A 13,494-nucleotide genomic window follows, 5' to 3' on the forward strand; every position below is an offset into this window, starting at 1 on the left:
CCCCCCCCCCCCGAGGCCTTCCCCGCCTGCCCCAAGGCCCTTGGGTGCAGCTCCGTTTCCAGGGCGCGGGGCAGCTCGGGGCAGCCACCCCAACAAACAAGAGCCGTCCCCCCTTCTGCTGCCGCTCGCAAGCCGTGGTCACCAATGCCCCAACGCTAAGACAAACCCAGGCACAGGGCCGCCAAAGCTTTGGGAAGGACAGCTGCCCGCGCTCCTCCTCACCTTGCGTGGCCTTTCTGCCACTCGATAAGACCGCGTTTCTCTGCCACCTTCGGAGGTCCTAGCCGTCCTTTTAACCGGATTCCAGCCAGCCCTTTTCCACCCCACTCCAGCCCCCACAGTTTGCCATTCCCACCAGGAAGCAAGACCGACCCCACGCTCCTGGCACTCACGGGGATGCTGCCAAATCCCACCTCCTCACCACATCGGACAAAGTCCACCGCATCCCTGCTCCCCCCTTGTCACCTCCTCCAGTCCCCCTGACCCTTTGAGCCCCAGCAAAGCCCAGCTCGTCACTGGCTCTGTCTTCAGACCCCTGCTTGCTCCATCTTCAGCAGGTCTGGACAACGCCGCCCTACGGAGCACCAACATGGGTGCCTCTTGCCCCGACGGCCTCCTCCCTGCCTCTCTCCTGTCAGCCAGGAGCTCTGTTCCTTGCTTCCTGGTCCTTCCTGCCTCCTCCTGCCTTGCTCACCCCACATAACAGCTCCAGGGACCGGACAGGTTGAATGAGTATGAGGAAAACCTCTGGACACCGTGTGCACGCTTGAGGGAGCACGTTTGCAGAGAGTGTTGATACCCGCGAGCGTCCGTGTCCGCACGAGGAGCGGCGTGGCAGAGGTGGGATCGGGCCGCCGAGAGCTGTGACAAGAAATGAGAGCAGCCAAGGCTGGGGAGGGCAAATGGAGTGCTGGAGACCTGAGTGCTGGGGCAGGGGAAAGAAACCACGGTGGGGCTTCGGAGGAGGTGAAGTGGGTGCATTTGAGGAAACGGGGTTTGGGGTTTGTTCCTGTCGGTGTGAGTATCACGGACAGGGAGGGACGGGCATAGAAAAGGTGGGTGCAGAGGAGGGGGAAGGGACCAGAAGGGCACGCCAAGCACCATGGACCCTAGGCATGCTCCTTCCTCAGCACTGAAGGGCTCCTGTCCCATCCCTGAGCAAACTCGCGAGTCCAAGCCTTGCTCTGGCAGCCCCCGGGCTGCCCAAGATGACTCAAGCTAAGCAGCTCTATTTGCAGACCCAAGATACGGGGGCTGAGGAGGGGATTCCTGCTCTTGGCTTAGACCCGGCTCTGCTACGCTCTGATCCCTGCCATGCCATCCCTAGGGGCGTCTCACATGGAACAGCTGCTGGGTCAGAATTAGGAAGGATTTTTTCCTAGCCATAAGAGTCCCTCCAGTGCTTTTCCCTCCGGTGAAGGAAACCCCACAAAGCAGGGACCCGGAGTGGGATCGGGAATGCCCCATCACCACGGTGCCTCTGTGCCTCTCCCCTCGGCACGTGCCAGCCGCAACCTCCCTCCCGTGATGTCCTCCCGAGGCAGCACCACCGCTCCCAGCGAGACGGAAAAATTACCTGTCAGCGCCAGCTGGAAGCGCTTGCCTTTCCTCCAGCGTTTGCAACCTGTGCCTTGGAGGCAGCTGGACATCAGGGGCGAGGATGCTGGGCTGCGGCAGCACGTGATGTTGCCTCTTCTCCTCCACCGAGGAGCCTTCCCCGGAGCAGGGAGAGAAAGAAACTCTTCCCTGTGCAGACGCCTACGGAAACTCACCCCTTCCTGCCCACTCCAGTCCCTCGAGGGAGGCAGAGGAGCAGCAAAACCAGCTGGAGAACGGCCGCGGACACCTCCGAGCTGCCAGCTCACATCATCATCCTCTCCCACAGCTCGGGGTCACCCTCTCCGCCGTACGCCCGCCCGCCGCACGGCACCAGCCCGGGGTCTCCGGGTTAAAACAAATGTTCTCCCCCATACCACCCCCCTTGCTTTTCCCATCCCACCCCAGCCCACAACAAACATCAGCAGCTCGCTGGCCCCGCAGCCATGTAACCCAACCCCGGCCATTGTTCCCCCTTCCCCAAGGTCTATATTTGACTCTGCGGCAGCACCGTGGCTGCGGGGATGTGTGTGTGTGTGTGTGTGTGTGCATGTGCGTGCTCACCGCACGCGCACGCTCCGATATTTGCTCAGAGCCTCATTCCCCAGATGCCCGGGATTGCTTAGAAATAGCTTCCATGGGCAGTAGGTGTTTGTGCCTGCAGCGGGGACGCGGAGGGGGCGGGCGAGAGAGGGGCAGGGAGAGGGTGAAGGTCGAGGGTGGAGAAGCTCCCGGCTCATCCCTGGCAATTTTTGGCCGTTTCAGTGGTCTGTCATCCGGCGGCAGATCCGGGGAGTGATGGGGAAGAGGCCTACCCGTGGTCTTGGTGAAGCCATCCTGTCCCACCCTGCCCAGGTTTTCCCTCTTTGGCTCCAAAAGCCCTTCAGACCTTCCTAGGTCTTCTGGCCGAGACCATCAGAGGCGGCAGCGGGAAGGGAAGTATCCGATTCCCTCGGCCCTGGTGGCTCTGCAAGGGGTGCCTGGGCCCATGGGAACTGCCCTGGGATTCACCCTCCTCTGTTTCAGCGCTGCAGTGAGGGTAACCACCCCGGGACGTATTTTGTGTTTCCCCAAAGCCTCCAGGAATGTCGCCCAAGCCCAGTGTCACATTCCCTGTGACCCTGAAGTCCCTGGGAACACTGCTGAGGCTCAGCATGTCTTTATTTTTTTTTTTTATTTGCATCCTTTGTGGCCTGCCAGGACACTTGGCAGAATCAGAAATCAGTACAATCAAAATGAATGACGGGAAGGACCCCCTTTATCCTAAACACTGATCATCCGAGGAACTCATTGCCACCAGATAGAAAGAAAAAGCAGTCAGTAGACTTTCAAAAATGACAGGGCATTTCTAGAGACAATGAAACTAAAGAGTAATGAGCCCTGAAGAGCTATAAACCCTCCCGCTAGGCTATGGGGTAGGGAGCAGCTTTCCACCAGGGCAGCTCCTTCAGCAATTTTGCAGAGATTGCACCTTCCCCTGAACCAGGAGGACTTGGCCTTGGGAGAAGAAGGATGCTGGGGACATGAGGAGGCACCCAGCCGACACTTCCCATCACCACAGCCAAGGGGCTTGGACTTGCTCCGGTGGTGCTATTGCCTCCAGAGAGGCGATTCCCAGTGCTCAGAGCCAAGCGCCAGCCTCCCCCCGAGCCTCTCGCTGCTGCTTCTCAGCTCTGAGCCACCTGCGGGGAGTCCTTCACCATCAGGGCTGCTCCCGGAGAGGGATCTGTGTCCCGCATGGGTGCAGTTGCTCCGTTTAGGGCTAGCTACGGTCTGGCTGTCGCCAGTAAGCCAGATCTCCACATCCAGGACAGCGTGTGCCAACTGTCGTGGACCTGAGCTCGGTACCCGCCGGCCTCCAAACCTGCTGTCAGGGGTTGGAAAGGTAAGCTCAAGCCACGTGTTATTGTGAGATACGGATTTCTTGAGTACAACCTGTGTACTTCTATCCAAGAAAGGACAGAGCCACCAGGAAAGAGAAAAAAAAAAAAAATTTGACTAATTAACTTCAAACAGACTTGAAGGGGAAGGGAAGGAGATAGGTATATGGCTGGAGAAAAGCCCTCACCGCTCACAAAACTGAGTCATCCCCCTTCAAAAAACCCCCATGACTTTGTTGTTGTGCAGGATCTTGTTTTGCCCTGTGATTTTTGGCTTCCCTCTGCGCGTGTGTGTGACAGTCACTTGCACGAGAGCGCTCGGCCCTCGGGACTCGCGCCCCTTCTCCCACCCGACCTCCCGCTGCCAGGGGAGGTCGGGGAGGACCGGGGCAGGGAGGAGAGGCTGGCAGAGGACATCTGCCAGGCCTTCCCCTGGCTGGCACGCACCACTGGGTGCCTCGAAGCCCACCTCCAGCCGTGCCCTTCTCCCTTCCTCTTTCCAGCTGGCAGCTCTAGCAGTAAAACCTCCCTAATCTCACCGGGAGCACGCACGCGAACGTTTAATGGGAGCCTATTGAAGCAAATGTTTTGAACTTCCTCAGTGCTCGTCTCGGAGCTTGCTCCTGGGTATTTACAGAGGTTGGCGCATCTCCGTCTTTGCAGCGAAACCTGGCAGGAGAGTCTGAAGCAGTGAATTTCAAGGTCATTGCACGAAGCTCCGGGCCCGCGCTTAAAAAGGCTTGAACCCTGGGTGCAAGGGAGGGGAGTCCATAATTACCAGCCCCGGGGGATGTGGACGATGGTTGGAGGGGGAGGCTAATTGCAGACTGACTGTCTCCTTGGCCTTCAACGTCTCTCTCGTGGAGCAGGGAAGCGGTGTGCTCAGCCAAGCACCAAGCGTGTCCTAGGGAAAGGTAATTCCTCCCCGGCCTGCCTGGACCCGTCCCCATAAACAAGGAGAGCTGCGCGGGGAAGGCAGCGCTGCACATTTCACAAAGAGAGGTCTCTCTGAGCTGCAGAAGCGAGCCAGGCGTGCAGAAAGCCTCCTTGAGAGACAGCACGCAGCCACGTGCCTCCTCCCGAAACAGCCTGCGAGTCCCCGACCTGCCCTCAGAGGCCGGCGAGGGCTGGGGGATCGGCGCCTTCCCCCCGGCTTGTGCACCCCACTTTGTGCCACCCCTGGCACCCTGTCATGTCCGTGTCCTTCGTGTGCGGGCGAGGGATCTGCCCCACGCCCCGGCGAAGCCCCGGCTCTGGGCCGCAGCCCTCCGCCGCCTCCGCACGCAGGCTCCGCTGAGACATCCCCCCTCTTCCCCTCCGCATACTTTTAACTCTGTTCATTTCAAACGCTTTATTAGCATGACAAGCTAAACAAGTTTTGACAGAGGGGAACGGATTCAGAGCCCCTAGAGTCTCTGTCTGAGGCCGACACCAGCCTTTGCTTCCAGGTAGGGTTTTGCCGTGCACTCGAGCAGCCCTTGGGCACGGGCACCATTTCTCCCCGCTCCTTCGCCAGGCAAAATCCCTGGCATGGGAGGATGGCTGCTCTTCAAGTCTCCACTGCAGGGTACACCCGTGCTGGCACTGGCACCCCTTGGGGCGAAGGCTTTGCAAACAGCGTTGGTGGGGCGAGGCGAGGCCGCCGCAGGAGGTGGGCGAGGAGGGGAGGAGAAGATGCGCGGTGCTGGGGCAGCTCCTCCTGCAGAGACCTCACTCCGGGGAGCAACGGTAATTGTGCCGTGGGTCCCGGCTGGGAAACAGCTCTTTTCTGTCAGAATAACTTGCACAAGGTCGCAGCCCTGTAACCAGTCCCTTGCAGAGCCACGAAGCCCCCCGGGGTAAGAGCTGGAGGCACCTGTGCAGTCCTGGTCCCCGGGGAGAGCGGAGAGCAGAGGGGCGAGGGGGCTGCCCCAGCCCAGCCACTGAGGCCAGAAGGAGCCACAGGGCACAGGGCAAGAGGCAGAAGTGAGCCACCGCCACACTTTTTAGTGGCTGGTTAGAAATGGCCAGTAGGGGTCACTGAGATCTATTTATTTTTTTATTTTTGTGCATATGTATTTACAACCACATGAAACATGGCGGCAATCGTAATGGGGAAGGGTCGATGTGCAGGATATCCGCCAGGTGAACAGGTCGGGGAAAAGTGCCATGATGTACATTTGAAATACCACCGTGTGCTGTGCATCCCTCTCTGCTCAAACGCCATGAGGGCACCGTGCAGGAGCCAGGGTCCTGTGCTGGTGCTTTGCCGTCATTGTTCTCCGGCTCTGCCTTCATCCTCCATCCTGTATGCTCAGAGGTGATTTGAGAGAAATTCAAGAGATTCAGAGATTCAGGCCTCGGGGGCAGAATATTGTGTCTGCTTGTCTTTCTGTGCAGTGCCCGGCACAATTACATCCCAGCTGCCATGGGTGCCTTGAGGCAGTCCCGTAAGAAAAACTTCATTTTTGCTTGGGATGGGTCAGCACAGTTCTGTTCTTCAGCCATTGCTGCTGGGGATCCTGACAGCAAAGTGTTTGCCCATGAAAAAACTCCAGGTGTTTTTGGAGAGTGGCACATATGTTAAAATTGAGCCCCAGCCCCTGCTGTTATGTAGTAGGATGGATTGCATTATGCACCCGGGTATTGTTAGCAGCTGGTTTACTGGTGGGCTGTCTTCCTCTGGTAGGTGCATGCTCCAGGCATGCTGGCAGGGTGTGTTTGGCTGTCCAAATCTGCCTCCACAGACATGTTTGGCTGTCCCAGGCTGTCTGCGCTTTGCTGTTCTTATTGTTCCTGAGGTGCTGCTGATTTTGGGTGCCGGGCTCCTCTTGTACTGGCGTATTCCAGAGTGCAAGCTCGGCTCCCTTATGTCTTGGTTTTCTTTATTTAATTTTGTTTTGTTTTGTTTTGTTTTGGTGGGCTCAGCCTGTCCATGAAACCTCTTCTGCCTCTGAGGGCTTCCCAGCTGAGGTCCAGTGGGAAATCCTCTGCGCAGCCTCCTCGGGCGGCTGGAGTCACAGAAGCAGTGGAGGAGACAAGCATGTCCTGAGAATCCCTTCTTGACTGCAGCATCCAAGCAGAAAGAAATGGGACTTCATGCAGCTCTCAGGCAGGGATCACCAAAGGCTGGTTGACAGACACTGTTGTCTTCCTAGCTTGACCTGGGTCGGTGGGGAACTTGAGAGGACCAAGCCTGCACTGCCTTCTTCTGGTGGGGAGACATTATTTCTGGTGTCTAACTTCTTCAACCAAGACTGTAGGCACTTCAGAGGGATTTGTCCCTCCACGGGGTGGCACCTGCCCGCCAGGGGTTCTTTTTATACAGTTACAGGCATCTATATAAAGTGCTGCCAGTTGGAAAGTATTTTGAAGAGATTCCTCCCTGCTCTTCATTAAGGGTCATAAATTCAGCTGGTATTTGAGAGAATCTAAATGTACTTCCAGGATTGTTTGCTGAGAGCTTTAGCATCCGCCAGAGGCCCCTTAAAATAAAGGGATTATTGGGAGTCAAGTGTTAGATTACCTGGTGCTTGTTAATTGAACTTCAGAGGCTTTAGTGAGCAACTGGCTCTAGCAGGGAGCAGCACTTTGGCATTAATGGTGTTATATAAATGAATATAATGTAACACAACGTCATGCTTCCGCATCATGTCACATCTCTGGGCTCAGGGCAGTGGTAAGTCCAGCTCACAAGCATTCCGGATACAGGAAAAGGCAGGGTGGATGTGTGTGAAGAGAGAGAGAGGGAGAGAGGAATTGGCAATCGAGGACTTATGGATCTGAGGAAGGTTTTTTTTTAGTGCTTAGAGCAGGTGACTGCTGTTCAGACATCCCTAGCTCAGTTTCTGCCTCCCTTTGGCTGTGTGACCTTGGGATCTGATTTTGAGAAGAGCTGAGTTTAACGGAAGCATTAAATGCTCAGACCACCTTCCTGTAGGGCTTATTTCACCTAAACTCATAAATGCTTGAAGATCCTCTTCACAGATCCTCTGTGATTCTATGATCCTACTCTGAGAGCTCACCAAAAGAAACCAAAGGACTCTAATCATTGCTGCCATCAGAGCACACCCACGGAAACCTGAACAGACCACAACTGTGAATGCTCCAAGGCAGCAAGGCCCATTGGAAATGAGAAACCTCATCAGCTATGAAAATTTCATCAGCTGGCGCGGTGGAAGCAAGAATCTGGAAGTGGAGAGCAGATGGGCAGCCTGGATTCTTGGAGCCATTGTCCTTCTGCTTGTTATCTGACTCCGGCACAGGGAGGATTTGGAGAATTTATGGGGGCACACGTATTGAAGGCTTTCTTGAAATATCCCTGGCTGACGTGTGGCATGGTGCAGACGGCACTTGCTGGGTGCAGAGCAGACGTTTTTGCACAGTATTCCCAAGGTCATGGAAGCAGGGTCCTGCCGAGCACCTGTCTGTTATTGTGTAAGAGAAGAGAATGTTTGGGTCCAGTTTGCAGCACTGTGAGCCTTTTTACTACCTGGATGCACACCTGAAGGCCTTGGAAACATTATACATTTGGGAGTATCATCCAAATGCTGTCAGGACTTCTTTCAGCTATGCAAATTTCCTCTGGATTCAGCTCAATTAACAACCATGTGGTTATCAACTGTTTGTGAAAGAAAGAGCAACAGGGAAGGGAGCAGAGGGTGAGCAGGGCTACAGAAGAGGCCTGAGAGGCAGTGGACAGAGAACGTGTGTGAGCTCAGAATGGAATAAATGGGGTGAGTTGGTTTAAAGTTAAAAGGTATTGACTTCTTGAAGTCTCCAGGCGGGAACAATAGAGTGGATGAGTCTGCAGATAAACGCCAAAGTGCATTACCAAAATTGTGTCCAGATTTGAGTATTTCTCATCCTTCTTTTGCTGGTACACACTGTCCTCAGCCCCTCTTCAAGAAGCAGGCATTTGTCCTTGGGATTTTGAGGTGGATTTTTCCATTCGCTACTCTCCCCCTCTCCCTCCTTCCCCACTGGGATCCGGAGGTGGGATTATGCTTCCACGTTGACTTCCCTGTGATATGCCCCAAAGCGTCAGGGTGTTTCTCAGAGGCTGAGGCACACAACAATCAGAGGAAGCTGCGATTCTGGACGCTGGCTCCCAGGAAACTGTCCTGGCTGGCGAAGACCTAAAGAGGGCAGATCACCTGCAGTTACTGCGAGCCCGTTCTGGGCTCCTGAGTGCACCCGCAGACTCTTGGCTGCTATGGCCAGCCTGTAATAACTTCTTCTGTAGTCCTCCCCTGCAACCTTCTCCCCACGTGTCACAAGCGCTGAGCTGCCCCTTCTCAAGGCCTGCTCTGATGTGCATAACCTTAGAGGTAACCTGCGAGGGAATCAAGGGCTGCAGCCTGCTGGGGAGAACCAAGAAAGAAATCAGGCAAAGAGCAGGGGCTGGATCCGTCCTCAGCCATGCAAGAGCCATGCCATGAAGGGGAGCTGAAGGAATAGCTGAGTAGCCATCCCATGTCCTTAAATACACAAGAAGACACCTCAGCTCTGACAGTTTTCTATCTGAAGGCACACGGCTCCCGGTTTGTCAGACTATTTCTGTGCCACGTCCCTCAGCGTTATTTTTTCGAGCTGGCTCGCCTCATCAGAGAGATTTACGGGCACAGCTGGAACGGGAAGGTCCACACGTAATGCTGTGGCAGGATTGCGCCGGCTCCGCCACACAGACAGCCGCCCGCACCCCCTGACCCACAGCCCCCCCTATCCCCTTCTTCACCCCGCTCCCCCCCAGCCGCCATTTCAGGGACGGCGCCTCCAGCGGGTGGGGACACCTTCCCCCGCCCCCCCCCCCCGCGTCCCGCACTTGGGCTCGCCCGTGCCGCTCCCTCCCCCCGTCCCCGTCCCCGTTGGTCGCGCCCCGCCCCTGGCCGTGCCGCCCGATGACGCAGCCGCGGCGCGGCGTGGGGATTCCGCCGGCTTACCCGGCGTGCCCCGCGGCAAAATGGCGGCCTGAAGCCGTGAGCCGGGGGGGGGAGCGGGGAGCGGGGCTGAGCGGGGGCAAAGTTTGGGGCAGGGCCGGGGCCGAAGCGGGGCACGGGGGTGGCTGGGGTGGGAGCTGCGAGGCAAGTGTGAGCCGGTGTGTGTGTGTTAAAGAAGCGGAGCGTCACCGACACGGTCAGGCTCGGGGGGGGAGGGAGCAGCGCTGCCCCGGTGCCGAACCCAACGGGGGGAAGTTCTCCGTCAGGCGCCCTGGTACGAGGGGTGCCCCCCCCCCTCCCGGCCGTGCAAGGGGTGAGCAGCCCCTGGGAACATCTTAAAAAAAAATAATAAAAAAAAATCTGAGCGAAAGGTAGCGAGACGCGCCCGGCTCTGAGCTTGAACACCCGCAGCGTGGAGCGGGGTGCGAGGCAGGATGGTGATGTTGGGGTTTTTAGGCGTGCGGGGGGTTGCGTTGGTAAGCGCCGGGGCGTGCGAGGGATACGTGAAGCTGGGAGCGACCCGGGCCTGAGGTATGGCAGGTGGAGGTTGTCCGCTGGAAAGAATCGTCCGTCAGATGTAAATAGTTCCGTGCCAGGGGAAGCTTTTCAGAGGTGTTCATCCGTGTTTTACAGATTCAGAGGAAGAACTGGGGTAAAGGGCCTACGTGAGAGGGAGCAATGAACCGCTGAAGCAGCAGACAGCAGGTAAGAAAGCCAGGAATGAGCTGATGCTGAGTCAGGCTGTGCTTTTGTCCCTCTACTTGAATTTTTTTGACACTATCAAACCGCACAGTTGATAGTCAGTCCCTGTCTAAGGTGTTCTCTCCGTTCAGGCAACACAAGCCTAAGGTCAGGGCTGCAAATGAAATGGGAGTAAACCCTGAAGAATTCAGTAAGAGTCCCTCAGAGGAAGACTTCAATTAAGACTAGTGCTCTGTACATGAGATCTAAAGAAGCTGAAGTAGCTGTATTCTCTGCATAATTACAAGAGGTCTGAGCCAGAGTCGCGGTGACATCCTAATCGCTTTTCTGAAGATCCTGCTCTTGCAATCACTGCAGTGTCAGAGTTAGGTAATTCTAGCGACCCTCTGTTCTGTTGGGTTATTTCTTCTACCACGTTGTGTTTTCCACCCATATTTAACCAATCCAGTGACAATGGTGCAGGTGTGTTGCTGGCAGCTAATAGCTTGGTCCTTTAAATTTTCCATCCCTTTCACTTGTCAAGTCACTTTAATACAATTCCTTCGTCTTTTCTCCACTTTTAGTGGATCACTGCAGAAAATGTATGTGTCCCAACAGTGCTTTGCGTGCAGTGCTTTTCAGCTTCTGGATGTTGAATCAACATTTAAGCCAGCAGGTCCTAGCTGCGGTAATCAGAAGCTCTGATTCTCACCAGGCACCCAGTGCTCTTGAAGTTGTGGGAATGCATTTCAGAAGGGCCAGCGGGGTTCAAAAGTGCAACCTATGACCATCTTCATCTTTAATATTAACAGGACATTGGGTCAGGAGGGGATGTGTTGCAAGCAAAGACCCGTTGACTCTTCAAAACAGCTTTTTGAACCAAAGATGACCTTGCATTCTTTTTCAGTGTTTCAAGTAGTTTGTTGGCTGCTGCTAAGTCACTTGCTTTGCAGCTTTCAAATCCTGGATTCTTATCTTCCCCAAGCACTCTAAGTACAACCATGTGGCACGGTATTTAGGGAGAGTGTGGAATAAACTATACCTTCGAAAGAGGAGTAGTCCTTTGCAAGTCTGCTCCTTTTTGTCCCAGAGCGGGAGACATAAAGGTGGGCAGGATGATGGATGTCAGTGCTGGTGTGAACGGTACCAGAGCTGGCTTGGAGAAAGGATTTGTGGAGGACGACGTGGTGTATAAAGTGCTTTTAAAAAGGTAAAGCATGCCTAACTGTTTCAACAGTAGCAAAATAAGCAAGATTCAGTAAGGTGTGACTATATTTTTTGGCAGTTGTTTGACATATATTTGATGTTTGTGGGTCCTGGAAGCTGATGATTTTTCCAAAGATGAGCTTCCTAACCTGCTGAGATGTCTGCTACGTTTTAAGATGGGTCTACTGAAAACTGGACCCTGAAAATTCCATACATCACCGCATCTACAGCCTGGTCCCGAGAAATAATTCTGGAGGTTAGATCATAACAAATAACCATCTTGCGTCCTTGTTAGCAAGAGCCGAACTTTACAGTGCAGTGTGACAAGAATAATGTTGTACTTTGTCTGCCTTTCGTGTTGCTGGGAGAAATGCTACATGTAGGAGTCTCAAATGAGCCTGCATGTGATACTGATTGAGGGCAGGATTCCTCCACTAAGAAAGGAAGATTGTACTTGATACCTTTTTTACTCCTCTCTGCTCTTTTTACCAGTGTTGTCAGGAATGGGAATTTGCATAATGAGTGGAGCAGACTTCCTTGGCTGTTGGACTTGGTTGATCCTTTGCAAGTAACTTAAGGTCCTGAAGCTCTCCTAGTGTGAAAGCTTTGTTTGGGAAGATGTCCCCTTTGTGTGTGACACCTTGAGCGTTTCTGCCAGCTGTGTATTTCAAGTCACTAGTAACTGGAAAAATATGGTTCTCTCTAATACCCGTTTTACACAGGAGTGCAAAGGAACTGCGTGCATAATCTATGCAAATAGGGCTAATGCCGTAGGCAAGAAACTGCCTATCATGTTTCCCTGCCAGTTCCCCTACCTGAGGGCTTTTTCCTAACTCTAGACTGGCTGGGTCTGTACCAGAAGTAGGAAGAATGTTACTTTTCAAAACTGAAGTACCTTTACAGCAGCTTGGAGGGGAATGATGGCCAGAATGTTAAACTCTGAGGTGGGATATCTAGTATCTGCCAGAGATTGTGTGAATGTGTTCAGATCATTCCTGTTCCTCACTCTTCATTTTTCGGTTGAAAAATTCCTGCCCCATCTTAGTTTTTAAGATAACCTCATGTCCAAAGCTGACTTCAAAGTGAAGTAGACTCCTGCATGTTCCACTGACCTGCAAGTGCTGTAGCACGATGAAATTGCTGTGGAGTCTAAGTCAGGCCCTGTCATCTTTAAGGCAAGTGGCCACTCTGAGACCCCCCTTTCTTCCCTTCCCAGGAGCTGTTTCCTGTTTCCACAGCTTGTAATGCTTTATCCGGCTGAATCTTTACGACTTAAATTAATCTTTTCTCTTTTGTGCCCCCTTGTTTGTTCCCAGACTAGGAAATTATTCCCTTTGTTGCCCGGATGTTCGTTTATGGTCCCATTGCTAGTATGCTCAGGCAGAGAAGGCCGAGAGCAGCAAGCAGCTCGCAGGCTGTCTTGTAGTCAGAATGCCGAGAGCCACCCTCTCTGGAGTGTCCTCTTGGGAGCAGTGCTTAGGAAGGAGATAGCGTGGAAGGCCGTGTAGGAGTGAGAGCAGCACTGCAATGGTTGGAATGCAGGATAAGCATCACTTGGGTGGGCTCAGTTTCCTCCGCTTTTCAACGGTGCTGGCTGCCAAGTTTGAGGAAGACTGCTGCATAGAGGTGAAGAAACTGGAATGTGTTCTTCAGTTGAGGTGAACGCAATTCAGTAAAACTGATAGGCATCAAACTGAGTAATGATTTTAAAGTATTTTCACATGATGTCTAATCTGTGGAAATTCGCTACCACATAATAGCACTGAGGCTAAGAGCTGAGCGGGATTCAGAAAAGATCAAGCATTTATACAAATGGAAATGTTCAGACTTGCTTTCGCTAAAGAACTTGTTTCAGAAGGCATATTTTTCAGACATAACCCAATCTCTAACAGGCAAAGGTTAGAAAAAGGGGCAATTCGTTCCATAATTGTCCACTCGGTCTTCTTGCTTTATCTTCTAAACCACCTAGTATTGGCCTGTGTCAGAGGCAAGGTATTGAATCACGCTTACTTACTATTTTATTTGCCCATTAACCTTTCCTTTTGTGATACCTACATCTAGAAAAAGGCACCCCAGCTGCTCTGGTTAGGGCTGGTAGTTGAGGATTTTAAGCTGGTGGAGAGTGGGCTGCTTGGAAAGATAATGCAGTCTGTAGGTGAGGGCTGTCTTATTCATGAATGCGAAGGCAGGTAAGTACTGTCTCTTTACTCCAA

General features: G+C 53.7%; 1 protein-coding gene across 5 annotated transcripts in view; it reads left to right on the forward strand.

The window, feature by feature from the left end:
- Nucleotides 1-9,330: 9,330 nt before the first annotated feature.
- The window catches only part of TJAP1 (tight junction associated protein 1), a 39,049-nt gene continuing 34,885 nt past the window's right edge, over nt 9,331-13,494 (forward strand). The window contains exons 1-2 of one of the 5 annotated variants that reach the window (XM_083831425.1): nt 9,331-9,433; nt 10,028-10,099. The gene's annotated coding sequence lies outside the window, so the exon portion shown is untranslated. Of the gene's footprint in view, nt 9,434-9,498; nt 10,100-13,494 lie in introns of those variants that run through there. The other 4 variants (XM_083831430.1, XM_083831426.1, XM_083831427.1 and 1 more) reach the window with 4 other exon arrangements.

Source organism: Anser anser (assembly GCF_964211835.1).
Source record: "Anser anser genome assembly, chromosome: 3".
Classification (NCBI taxonomy): domain Eukaryota; kingdom Metazoa; phylum Chordata; class Aves; order Anseriformes; family Anatidae; genus Anser; species Anser anser.